Raw genomic sequence first — 13,521 nt, 5'->3', positions numbered from 1 at the left:
CGCAGAGGCCCCGTTGGGAGTGCGGACTCGTGCCACCGCCGGCAGCACCAGGTGTCCCCGCCCCATCTCCCTGAGGGGCATCTGGGCGGCTGCCTCCATGCCCGGGGCTGCCCTCGGAGGCCAGAGGCGCACCGACCGCGCCCAGCGAAGGGCCTGAACTCCGGGCCCAGGGGGCGCCGGGGGTTACCTGTGCTTCCGCCCTGCCTGGCAGTGGCGAGGGGCGCCGGCCCCGCTCAGCCTGCAGGTGAGTGGACACTGAACAGCAGACTTAGGTCAGGTCTGGAAGCTCTTCAGAGTAAGAAAACAGGTCTTACCTGAAAATCATTCATATTACCAAGAACTTGGGAAAACAGAAGTTGAATGAAAAAAGGCATTTGGCAGATGCCAATACCAGGACGGTGGCAATGTTAGGACTGTTAAAGCAGCCATGATAAAAAGTTTCATTAGCAATTATGACCGTGGTTGGAACAAGTAAAAAAAGCAGGAAGCGTCACCAAAGGAAGAGGACATATGGAAATTTTACAACCTGGAAAAATAAAACAATCACCAAATATAAAAATGTGTTGGAGGCCCAAAAACAGAAGAGAAGGGGCAGAGGAAAGATCTGTGAGTTGGGTAACAGAGTGATTTTAATCACCCCGTCTGAACAAAGGAGAAAGACTGAAAACCACAGCGGAGCCCCAGAAACCTTTGTGGGGGAGGCTGGATAATGTGTCCCAAAGACACGGAGGTGGGCCCAAGTCCCTGGGAGCTGTGGACATTACCTTATATGGCCAAAGGGATCCTGTAGACATGATTAAAGGTCTTGACAGTAGCACGGACTATCCAAGTGGGCCCTAATGTAACCACAGCGTCCTTGATACAGGAAGGCCGCGGAGAGCTGCCCGCAAGCATGGGCCGGAGTGGGACGAAGGGATGCGAATCAGAATACTGCTGGCAGGCCCGGGAACGCACTGTCCTCTGGAGCTTTCAGAAGGAGCCCGTGAGGTGATTTCTGACTCTGGCCTCTAGAGCAGAGAGAGAATGAATGTGTGAAACACCACGTTTGTGGCAGGTTGTCACAGCGGCCACAGGAAACTGATACACTGTGGGCTGTAACAAAAGATGTCACACTCACGTCTTAGGGACCTGGAAGGAGAGGAGGAAATGGACAGTGCTGGAACACTGCTCAAAGAAGTAATAGCTGAAAAATTCCCAAATTTGACAAAGTACATAAATCTACAGATTCAAGAATCCAAGTGAACTTGAATGCCAAACATAATAAGCCTGAAGAAATCCATACCAACATTTGACAGCATAGTTAAATTTATAGAAACTAAAGACAAAACAAAAATCTTGAAAGGGCAAGAGAAAAATGAAACTTCACCTACAGGAGAAAATCAGCTACAATGATAGCAGATTTCTGACCAGAAACCATGAGGCTGTAAGGAAGTAGCGCATCCGTTTTCAAGTACAGAAAGAAAACAACTGTTAGCCTAGAATCCTATATCCAGTTAAAATAAGATTCAGGAATGAAGGGAAAATCACGACATTCTCAGATGCAGTCACCCAAAGATGCCTTGCCGCTGGGAGATCTGTCTGCCCTGAAAGAATGGCTAGATGAGGTTCTCAGAGCAAAACGGCAAGAAGCGGGCGTTGGAAAGAAGAAAGAACGTGATAAGCAAAAATATGGATAAAATGCAAATGCATGTTCTCCCTCCTCCTGAGCTTACTGAATTGTATTTGGCAGCTGAAGCAAAATTATAACGTTGATGTATGTAGAGGAAATATTTAAGACAATTATATTATAAATGGAGGGGAATAAGGGATGTAAAGGTAGCTAATTCTCCTATGCGTCACTAGAATTGGTAAAATGACAGTACAATAGAGAGTAATAGATTATACATGTATGAGCAACCACTAAAAAGTCTATACAAAGAGATATACTTAAAACCACTATAGGCAAATGAAAGTGGAACTGTACAAAAGCTCAAGTAACTGTCAGGCAGGGGAAAAATACCTAGAGAAACTAAAAACAAAACAGAAACAGAGGAAAAAAAACAAATATAAAATGGCAAACATAAGCCCTAGCACATCAATAACTATAGTAAATGTAAAGGTCTAAATACACAATTAAAAGACAAAGACTGGCAGAGTGGATTAAAATACATGACCCAACTACGTTTTACATACAAGAAATTCAAATAAAATATAATGATATAGGTAGGTTAAAAGTGAAAGGGTAGAAAAAGAGATATGGGAACATCAACCAAAGAAAAAAAAGCAGTGTCTATGTTAACATCAGATAATCAGAACAAATAAAATAAGCAGATTTAAAGAGGAATGTTATGTAATAAGAGTCAATACGCCAAGCAGCTGCAAAATATGTAAAGTCAAACTGATAAAATTGAAAAGAGAAAGACCAATCTACAATTATAACTGAGTCCTCACATACACAGTGATCAGTACTACAATTAGAAAATCAGCAAATATACACAAGATCTCATCAGCAACATGAACCAAGAGAATCTAGTGGGCATTTACAGGAAGAACTCTGCCCCAACGGCTGAACATGGAATCTTTTCAGGTGCCCATGGGACATGTAAAATAAACATCATTTCAGCCATAAAATAAGTCTCAAGAGATTTAAAAGAATTGTAATCATAACAGCTTATGTTCTCTGATCAAAATGAAGAATGTTAACACAGCAGATAAGTTTCTCTGATCCAAACACAGAAAGTTAACAGGAAAATCTCCAAATATTTGGAAACTAAGTGCCACACTTCCAAATAACTCAAGGGTCAAAGAGGAAATCTCAAGAAAAAGTTTAAAAAGCACTTGAGCTAAATCCAACTGAAAATACAACATATCAAAATATATGGGGTACAAAATGTATGGCAGTACTAACAGGGAAATTTACAGCACTGAAGGCATACGTTAGAAAAGAGAAAAAACCTAAAACCAATAATCTAGTTCCCAGTCAGGAAACAGAAAAAGATGAGCAAAATAAACCAAAAGCAAGCAGAACGGAGGAAATAATAATCATAAGAGCAGTAATCAATGAAATGGAAAATAGAAAAATAATAGGGAAAAATCAATGAAACAAACAATGTGGTCTTTTAAAGACCAGTAAAACTGACAAACCTCTAGCAAAAATGGCAGAAGCAAGAAGACACAAGTCACCAATATCAAGAATGAAGCCAGGATGTCACTAGGGTCTCTGCAGACATCAGAAGAACAAAAACCAACATTATGAGCAACTCCATACAAATAAGTTGGGCAACTTAGATGAAATGAGCCAATTCCTCAAAACACTTAAATCACCACAACTCACACAATACGAAACAGATGATCTGATTAGCCTATAAGTACTACTATGGGATGGACTGTGTCCTCCCCAAATCCCTATGTTAAAGAGCTAATACCCAGTATGGATGTGAGAGATGGAGCCTTTAAAATGTAAGCTAAAATGCATTAATTGGGTTGGGTTCTGTCTGACTGGTGTCTGTGTAAGAGAAGGAAATCTGGGCTCACAGGGGACACCAAGGATAAACACATACGGGAAAGCCCGCATGAAGGCAAAGCAAAGAGCCAGCCACCTAGAAGCCCAGGAGGGAGGCCTCGGAAGCCAGCCCACTGGCACCTCCATCATGGGTTTCCAGCCTCCAGAGCTGTGAGAAAATACGTTTCTGTCATGTAAGCCACAGTTTGTGGCATTTTGTTATGGCAGTCCTAGCAATCTGATACAAACAGTAAAGAAATGAAGTTCATAACTAAAAAATATACATCAAAAAAGAAATCTTCCAGCCCAAATGATTTCATTGGAGAATTCTACTAAACGCTTAAAGAAGAATTAATGCCAGTTCTACACCATCTCTCTCAAAAATCAGAAGAGGAGGGAACATGCTGTGATCTGTACCATGAAGCTGGTATTGCGCAGGTGCCAGTAACAAAGACAGCACCAAAAGGAAAACTGCAGACCAGTGTCTCTTATGAGCATAAATGCAAAAATCTTGAACAAAATATTGGCACACAGATTATAAAAACAATTCTATGTATTCACTAAACAGGGTTTATTGCAGGTATGCAAAGCTCAATAGTCAAAAATCAATTGGCTCTACCATATTAACAGGCTAAAGAAGGAAAACTGACTGGTCATATCACTTGGTGAAAAAAAGTATTTGCCAAAAATTAATTTATATTCATGACAAAAACACACAGGAAAAAATTGGAATAAAAGGGAAATTCTTCAATTTGATAAACAGCATCTACAAAAAAGCTTCCAGCTGATTTTGTGCTTATTAAAGACTGAATGCTTTCCCCTGAAAATCACAAGAAGGTAAGGATATTCCCTTAGCACCCTTATTTAACATATACTGAAAGTTCTAGCCAGTGTAATAAGGCAAGAAAACAAAAGGCATACAGCAAGAAAACTGTCATTTTCAGATGACATGGTAACTCTATATCTTTTAGAATAAATTCAGTTAAGTTTCCAGGATATAAGATAAATATAGAAAAATCAATGAATCTCTATACACTTGGCAATGAATATTCTAACAGGTGTCATGATATCTCACTGTGGTTTTAGTTTGCATTCCCCTAATGGCTAATGCTGTCAAACATCTTTTCATGTATTTAGTTGCCATTTGTACATCTTCCTTGGTGAGATGTCTCTATGTCTTTTGCTCATTTTCTAATTAATTTTTTTATCTGTTAAATGTTAAGATGTTACCATTGTGAGAAATTGGGGAGAAATGACTATGGAATCACTCTACATTAGTTCTTACAAGGGCAAGTGAATCTCTAATTATCTCAAAATCAAAGGTTTAACCAAAAAAGTATGGATTGGATATATTCTGACTTTTCAGATTGTGTTGGTAATGTAAAATAAGCATACAGTATGATTTCTAAGTTTTTATCTGTATTACTTTTTACAATAATATAAGATACCACATATAATACTTTTTTCACACTGGAGCAGATAAAAAAAGATACACATATAGCTCTTCTGCTTTCTGTACCATGTACATACTATCAAATCTGTACAGAAAACAGTGTGGATGCTCTCTGCAGGTCCTGGCACTATTCTTAGTTTGTGCTTCCTATCAAATAGGCTACCTCATGCATGCACTTAAAATAACCCACAGCTTTATCATCATTCCTGACTTAATACAACCTCCACTGAAAAAGAGGGATCTCATCAGTTGCACAAGGTTAGCCTCTGCTTCCTGTGCTGGAAGTTTTATGCAGGAATTACCTTCCTCTGCTAAAGTTCTAAAGCACAGTTGTTGGGGATTCTATTTTTACATTAAGTTCTAAATCCTTTTTGGTGATAAAACAATTGAGGTTTTAAGTGGCATTAATCAGACCTGTTCACTACTATTGCAGTTTTCGTCCATCTGGGCCCTTGATAGGACAGTACTTCCCTTCCCTCTTCCAGTCAGGAATGGCCACATGACCCATGTGGTGGGCCACACATGAGTGGGAGTGGCAGGTGCTGCCTCCTCAGAAGCCTTTAAGAACGTGTGTGTGGGTCACCACGTTCCCATGTGCCTGATGAGGGATGAAGATGTTTGGGCGGCAGGTGCTTTGTCAGCCTGGATCCCTGATGAAGATGTTTAATAGTCCTTTATTGACCAACATGGGCACATAACATTTAGCAAGAAATCAGCTTTTGTTATTTTCAGTCACTGAGATTTTAGAGATGTTTGGTATGACTGCATGACCTAAACTATTCTGACTAATGTATTTTATATTTACATCCAACACACAAAACCCTTTGAAATAGGACACTGCACTGTGACATCAGATTATCAACTCCAGTTGATGAATTGCTCATTGCTGTGCTTGCTGGCATCCCCACGTTGATAACAAACACAAGCACATGCATGAAGTCAAATGAAGTCTTGCATTTCTTCCCTTGTGGTATAAATTAGAGCCACAGTTCACTTATGACTCCACAGTGACAAGATTTCTATGAAACTGAGCACATAGAGAAATGATGTGCCACATTCCTAATAGGAATGCAAGAGTCACAGAAAGTGTACACACTGCCTTAAGCCTTTCCAACAGCTTCAAAGAAGAGAGTCACGCATCTGTGTGCATTGTGTGTGAGTCGTGACTCGTGGTTCACACTAGCATTAATCACATCAGCTGCATGTTTCCCATCATCTGCAGGGAGAAATAACACTAGCATTTTCAGACACTGTGCAAAGATCTCTATATGCATTAGCACACTTAACCAATTAGTACTTCACTAACATGTACCATGTGTCTTTGGTTAACATTACTTGGAAAATATTTAAAATTACTGCTTTTTTATTATAACAATCACTATGAGTCATATCAAAAGATCCCAATGTAAAAATTAACACGGTCTTTTTAATTTTACAGAGATAATTCAGTTCAAGGATTAAACATAAATTACATTATAATTACACCCTCCTTGCAGTGCACACTCTGAACAGAGACAATGTGGATAAGTGAACCAGGTGACTTAAACTTCTAAGTTTATTAATGGTCATAGAACTTCCCACTGTTTGATATTTCCCTAGTTATCTGTAATGCTAAAGTGTCTTTTCTTGATGTTAAAAATGTCAATGGTTTCAAATGTCCAAGTTACTATTTTTTAATTTAAAAAAATATATACATAATGCAAAATTTCTCATTACCTAGCAGTCTCCAGTCTTTGTATTTTGGCTATAAATTGTGGGGCAAAAATTATTGACATAAAGGAAGTTGTATTTTTATCCACTGATTTTTTATTAAGGGAAAATAACCAAAGGATCAAATTAGGAGATGTTATTATTTTCAGCAATGATGGGAAGGAATTTAATGCACCAGTAAAATGATGAGCAGGTGCTGTGCAACAACAGTTACCGGCGTGGACTACAGAACAAGAGCACCTGAGTCCGGGCTCATCTCTGCCTCTGCCATGATTATCGTCCCCCCCGTGCTTCAGTTTCACCTTCTATAAAACAGGGGCAGTGGTATTCATGCAGACTTCATAAGGTACTGTGACAAATACATTAGTTAATTTACAGAGAGTTCATAGAATTATATCCTGCACATGGGAAGTTTCAATATTTTTAGTATATTTGCTTTACAAATAAGTATTCAGCATTTCAGTATATTAGCTTTACACTGTTAATATCCATTTCCCCAGCAGAGTCAACACTTACTATCACCATCCTTACCCTGGGGCCTCTTCTCTTCCCTTGGGCACCTCAGAGAATCTTAGGGACAATGTCATGAATAAAGTGCATTTCTATTTTTAGACATCCTGCCACTTTAACAACTACACACACACACACAACTACTTTTGAGAATCTGAAAGTAGCTCTTAAGGTACAAAAAGAAAATGACTATATTCCATTAAACTTAAATAACTCTTTGCAAACAGTATAACCACCAGATAAGGAAAGCACACGCCCTATGCGCTTTGGAAAGTATTAATAGTTTTGTAAGCCTCCCCGTGTAGATAGGTGAATAATAACGGGAAACAGTATGTCTCCTGGTCATTACAGACTGTAGAGATAATCAGAGGAAGACATAGTCCTCTACTTCAGAAGATAATTCAGAGAACACTTAGGAAAGCATTTAGGAAGACAGCCTGGCTTAGTAAACACCTCCTCACTCAGCACACCTTCACAAACACTTCTTGGGCATCCTGTTCTGACCTCTATATCTGGTCCAGAATCCTTTATTATGCATTGTTATAGAATTCCTTCTTTCAGAGAATTTACCAAAATTGTAAACAAACTGTTGTTTAATTTATTGTATAATTATTTGCTCCTATAGTTTATTGGTATAATCATTTTGCTAAAGTCTGACCCTCTGTGTTGGCCAGGCTGTCATCCTTCTGCTAACCAGAGATCCCCTGATCTCTGCCCAGCACTGGAACATGGGCTTCAAGCAAGTACAGACAGTACAATCTCCCAAAACTAAAGGTGAGATTGAAAAGTCAGATACACCAGATGAGGTAAAAGCAGAAAGGAAATGTTCCTCTAAAATAAGTCACAGAAGTTTGGAAACTGGAACAGCTGTGAATCAGTTTAGAAAGGATACATGTGAGCATCATAGGGTCGATGCCTTCATAACAATGAACATTTTATATAGACTCAGAAAATTCAGATTCAACTTCAATGTCAAAAACGTCTATGCCTGATGGCATGCAACTATTTTGACCACAGCACCCCAAAATAAAGATGCAGCCACAGTTTGGGATATGGAGAAGATTAACCACTGAAGAGTGGGATGATTTTTTTTCACATCCAAAGACCATGTTTCCATGTAGTTCAGTTGGATTCTAGTCTCTTTTCATGAATATTGAATAAGAATGGACTTGAAATGTGTATATTTAATTTTACATGAAAGACAAGAACTAAGGAAATCAATGAATGTCACAATAATTTTGAAGCTCATTATGAGAAGCAGCAATTAAATTCTTTGGAAACATAACAGAGGAAGACTTAAGAAAGACATCTGTCCAATAAAAGAGTAGCATGAGAGCTCTGTGATAAGCTTGAGAGTAATTTTCTAAATACGTGAAGTTGGAGCTCACCCCACTGAGACCTTCCTTCACATCATGGTTCATTTAAAACAAGTGGAGACTTTAAAATATTTCAAGTTAGAACTAATGAGCATTTTTTATTTCAGTCTTCACTGTCATGCAACTTTTTATAAAGTACATACAGCTGGCTAAAAGGCATAGCCACGAACACCCTCAAAATGTAGCCTGCTTTTAATCACGAATAGTTGAAAGAGAATTGCATAATTCTTCTTTTAAAAAGGTCTAACCTCTTGTCAGAATGACTGGATTGAAGAGATTCAATTTACTCAAATTCTACAAGATGGTGTTCTGTAGATAATGATGGCCATGCTTTGAGACAAGAACAGATTAATACCTTAGAAAGTTTAAAATTCAGTGCAAATAGACTCAGCCATCTTTATAATAAGTGACCTTGCTGATACATCTTAACTGCTAAAATATCTTAACTTTGCTGATAAATTCTACTTTCATTGTTGACTGTTGTAAGAAATTTGGTTAATTGTGGCAAAAGGAAACTGCTCAAAGATTTGCCAGAAGTACAGCTTTACAAGTTAGAAAAAGTTAATTGTTCCCAACGTGTAGCACATAGTTAAGAGTTTGATAGTGATGTGGTAATACATTAAATACAGAAGATCTTAGATACAGATTGGACATATTTTTACATATGCGTGGAGCTGGTTAAGTGCACACCAGGGTGACACCTAGTGAACTGTGTGACCTTGGTTAAGTTATTTCACCCCTGCGTCTGCATGTCCTCATCTGTAAAACTGGCTGGTCGTGCCATTTACCGGTATGGTGGGTGGGAATTGAGAGAATGAAGCTAAAGACATAGGCCTGTGCCTGGAACAGGTGGGGAAGCTTTTGTTTTTATTATCTAAAGTTTCTACTTTCGGAATAAGCAAAGTAAGTATTTTTTGTAAAAGAAATTAGTAAGTATGTATACTTTAACATAGGTTACAGTGATGTTCAAAAGGAAACACACGAAATAGCAAGTGATCATAACCGTAACAGGGACACCGAGCATAACCACAGCCTCAAAGACGGTATTTCGGAGCAGGAACTAGCCTGAGGCGAAAGCTCCCCCGCCGGGGACGCCCGCACTGCCCGGGCTCCGCACGCGTTCCCACGCCGCACCCCAGGCCTGCCCGGGCGCAGCGTCCCCAAGTCCTAGGCCTGGAGCCGGGCCCCGCCACCGCCCCGCCACCGCCCCGCCACCAGTCCCTCGCGGGAGCTCTGGACACATATCCTCCGCCCCGCGGCAGCGCTGAGGCCCCGGCCCCGCTTGCCCACCACGCGCCGCCCGAACCGCAGTGCGCCGCACCGCGCGCAGCCGCCGGGGCCGGAGGGGACCGGGCCGGGGCTCCCCACGCAAGGCCCGGCTGACCACGCCCCCTCCCGCAGCCGGGCCGCGAGGACCCCAGGGACAGCCGAGGTTCCGACAGCAACTCCACGCGCGCCGCCGGCAAAGAGCAGGCTGCGCGCGGCCGCACCGGGCGGTGGGCAGGGATCCCCTTGCCGCGGCGCCTCCGCCCGGTCCCGCCGCGGCCCCGCACCTGCTGGTGCTCGCGGCGGCCGTGCCGGCGCACAGGTGGGACCCCGCGAGCGGGCATGGGCGCGTCCGCCCCGCTTCGGCCCGCGCCCCCGAGCCCCGCGCCCGTCCCGCCCCGTCCCGGCCCGAGGGGACCGCGCCCGCTGCTCACCTGGAGGGACGCGCGCCGCAGTCCCCGACTCGCCGAACTCCTAGAAGGTGTCCATTGGTCCGCGGAGAGGCGCGGGCGCGCGGCGGGGGCCGCTCTCGGCGTGTCCGGGGCTGCTGCGACGGCCGGGTGCGCTGCCAGAGTTGCGGGTCATGTGGGCGCAGCAGAGGCGGCCGCCGCGCCAGGGTTTCCTGAGGATCCTGGAACTATGATCTCATCCTGCTCCCGCCCTCGCCCCGCGGCCGCGCGCCGCACGCGAGCTCGCTCCCCGGCGCGCCCCCGCTCGGGCCGAGGAAGCCTCGGAGGCGGGAGCGCGCGGCGCCCGGGAGAGAGCCGCTCCGGATGGAGACTGTCCTCTCTCGAAGCTTGATTTATGTGCTTTGTTTATTTCCTACAGTTCTAGCTCACAGGTGCAAGGGATCCGAGCAGAGCCTCCGAATTAAAATTTTAAATGATCTTCCTCTTACGTTGACCCAGATTCTGGGCAGAATCCAAGGTCTCAAACAGTACAATTTCCATTTAAAACAGAGGGAATAATGCACCAGGCTTGACCATAGAATAGTAATTACATCTGAAATGTGTGCAGTGGGCTTCGTTCCCACTGTGAACGTCTCCCAAGCATTACCTCATTTGTTTGCATAGCATCGTTGTACAGGAGGTGGCCCAGAAGGCAAACAGCGTTGTCACTTCAGAGGCACAGAAACATAGGTCAGACAACATGTTACCCAAGTGCACATAAGCCATTACCTCACTGTAAATATTAATTGCACAGATGATACAGGCTGCTTATTCACTATGATCAATTATTGGAGACTTATGTTACCGAAAATAATGAAGATATTCTTGATTATTTTTAGTCACTACTAAGACTGTAAATTCATTTTTCTCTGTGTACATGCTTTCATGTAATTTTTTCCTGTATATTAGCATTTTCTCCAGTTCCATAGTTTTAAATTATTTCCTTTCTTTCCTTTTTTTGGGGTTTGTGTATGATATATGTCTGTGTATCCATATGTATATTCCTATTCGTTTGTGTTGCTTAAACTCTGTAGAAATATCAATTATCATCACTGTGTTTGGGGTACTAACGAAATTCATGATGGTTCATATATTTCGCTCAAACGCCTTTTGAGTGCCTGAGTATACAGATACTGTGCCATTTCCAAGGCCACAGAGAAGTTTAACTGACAGAACCTGACCTCATTAGTTTACTCTAGCTGGTGAAACAAAATACATACTAAGTGACCTACAGGTGAAACATTTTAGTGTTTTTGGTGTCAGCGAATTATCACAAAGTACAAGATACACTACTTTACCTTTTTTTTTGACATAAAGGGAAATATTTATTAAGAATAAGAAAAATCACAATAAAGTAAACATTTTCAATAGCTGAAAAATTCCAGAAGTAAAACATAATCCAGAAAATTAAAATGATGTTTTTGCTAATTGACAACCTGACCAACCTCTATAAGGCTTTCTTCCACTTTTTTTGATACAGATGTTTGCTTTTTTAATATATAATTTGCAAATATCTTCCTTTTTTCTGGGTTTTCTTTTTTTTCTTTTTCTTTATTTTTTATTATTTTGGTATCATTAATCTACAGTTACATGAGGAACGTTATGTTTACTAGACTACCCCATTACAAAGACCCCCCCACATACCACGGTACATTCACTGTCCATCAACATAGTAAGATGCCATAGAATCACTACTTGTCTTCTCTATGTTGCACAGCCCTCCCCATGCCCACCCCCAACATTATACATGCAAATCATAATGCCACCCTTCTTCCCACCCCCTTCCCCTTATCCCTCCCTTCCCTCCCATCCTCCGCAGTCCCTTTCCCTTTGGTAACTGTTAGTCCATTCTTTGGTTCTGTGAGTCTGCTTCTTTTTTGTTCCTTCAGTTTTTTTCTTTGCTCTTATACTCCACAGATGAGTGAACTCATTTGATACTTGTCTTTCTCTGCCTGGCTTATTTCACTGAGCATGACACCATCTAGCTCCATCCATGTTGTTGCAAAAGGTAGAATTTGTTTTCTTCTTATGGATGAATAATATTACATTGTATATATATACCACATCTTCTTTATCCATTTATCTACTGACAGACCCTTAGGTTGCTTCCATTTCTTGGCTATTGTAAACAGTGCTATGATAAACATAGGGGAGCATATGTCTTTTTCAAACTGCGCTGCTGCATGCTTAGGGTAAATTCCTAGAAGTGGAATTCCTGAGTCAAATGGTATTTCTATTTTGAGTTTTTTGAGGAACCTCCATACTGCATTCCACAATGGTTGAACTAATTTACATTCCCACCAGCAGTGTAGGAGGGTTCCCCTTTCTCCACAACCTTGCCAACATTTGTTATCGTTTGTCTTTTGGATGGTGGCGATCCTAGTGGTGTGAGGTGATACCTCATTCTGGTTTTAATTTGCAGTTCTCTGATGACTAGCGATGTGGAGCATCTTTTCATGTGCCTGTTGGCCATCTGAATTTCTTCTTTGGAGAACTGTCTGTTCAACTCCTCTGCCCATTTTTTAATTGGATTATTTGCTTTTTGTTTGTTGAGGTGTGAGAGCTCTTTATATATTTTGGATGTCAACCCTTTATTGGATCTGTCATTTATGAATATATTCTCCCACACTGTAGGATACCTTTTTGTTCTATTGATGGTATCTTTCCTGTACAGAAACTTTCCAGCTTGATATAGTCCCACTTGTTCATTTTTGCTTTTGTTTCCCTTGCCTGGGGAGATATGTTCATGAAGAAGTCGCTCATGTTTATGTCCAAGAGATTTTTGCCTATGTTTTTTTCTAAGAGTTTTATGGTTTCATGACTTACATTCAGGTCTTTGATCCATTTCGAATTTACTTTTGTGTATGGGGTTAGGCAATGATCCAGTTTCATTCTCTTACATGTAGCTGTCCAGTTTTGCCAACACCAGCTGTTGAAGAGGCTGTCATTTCCCCATTGTATGTCCATGGATCCTTTATCGTATATTAATTCGACCATATATGTTTGGGTTAATGTTTGGAGTCTCTATTCTGTTCCATTGGTCTGTGGCTCTGTTCTTGTGCCAGTACCAAATTGTCTTGATTACTATGGCTTTGTAGTAGAGCTTGAAGTTGGGAAGAGAGATTCCCCAATTTTATTCTTCCTTCTCAAGATTGCTTTGACTATTCGGGGTCTTTCGTGGTTCCATATGAATTTTAAAACTATTTGTTCCAGTTTGTTGAAGAATGCTGTTGTATTTTCATAGGTATTGCACTGAATCTTTAGATTGCTTTGAGC

General features: G+C 41.4%; 1 protein-coding gene across 2 annotated transcripts in view; it reads right to left on the bottom strand.

Annotated features, from left to right (window-relative positions):
- Positions 1–10,472, bottom strand: part of DTNA (dystrobrevin alpha) — a 385,540-nt gene extending 375,068 nt beyond the window's left edge. For both annotated transcript variants that reach the window (XM_073212753.1, XM_073212748.1), the window contains exon 1: positions 10,231–10,472. The gene's annotated coding sequence lies outside the window, so the exon portion shown is untranslated. The remainder of the gene's footprint in view (positions 1–10,230) is intronic.
- Positions 10,473–13,521: the final 3,049 nt, after the last annotated feature.

Source organism: Manis javanica, chromosome 9 (assembly GCF_040802235.1).
Source record: "Manis javanica isolate MJ-LG chromosome 9, MJ_LKY, whole genome shotgun sequence".
In the NCBI taxonomy this organism is placed as follows: Eukaryota; Metazoa; Chordata; class Mammalia; order Pholidota; family Manidae; genus Manis; species Manis javanica.
The sequence above is the reverse complement of the archived record's forward strand: the minus strand, read 5'-3'. Positions and strand labels throughout refer to the sequence as shown.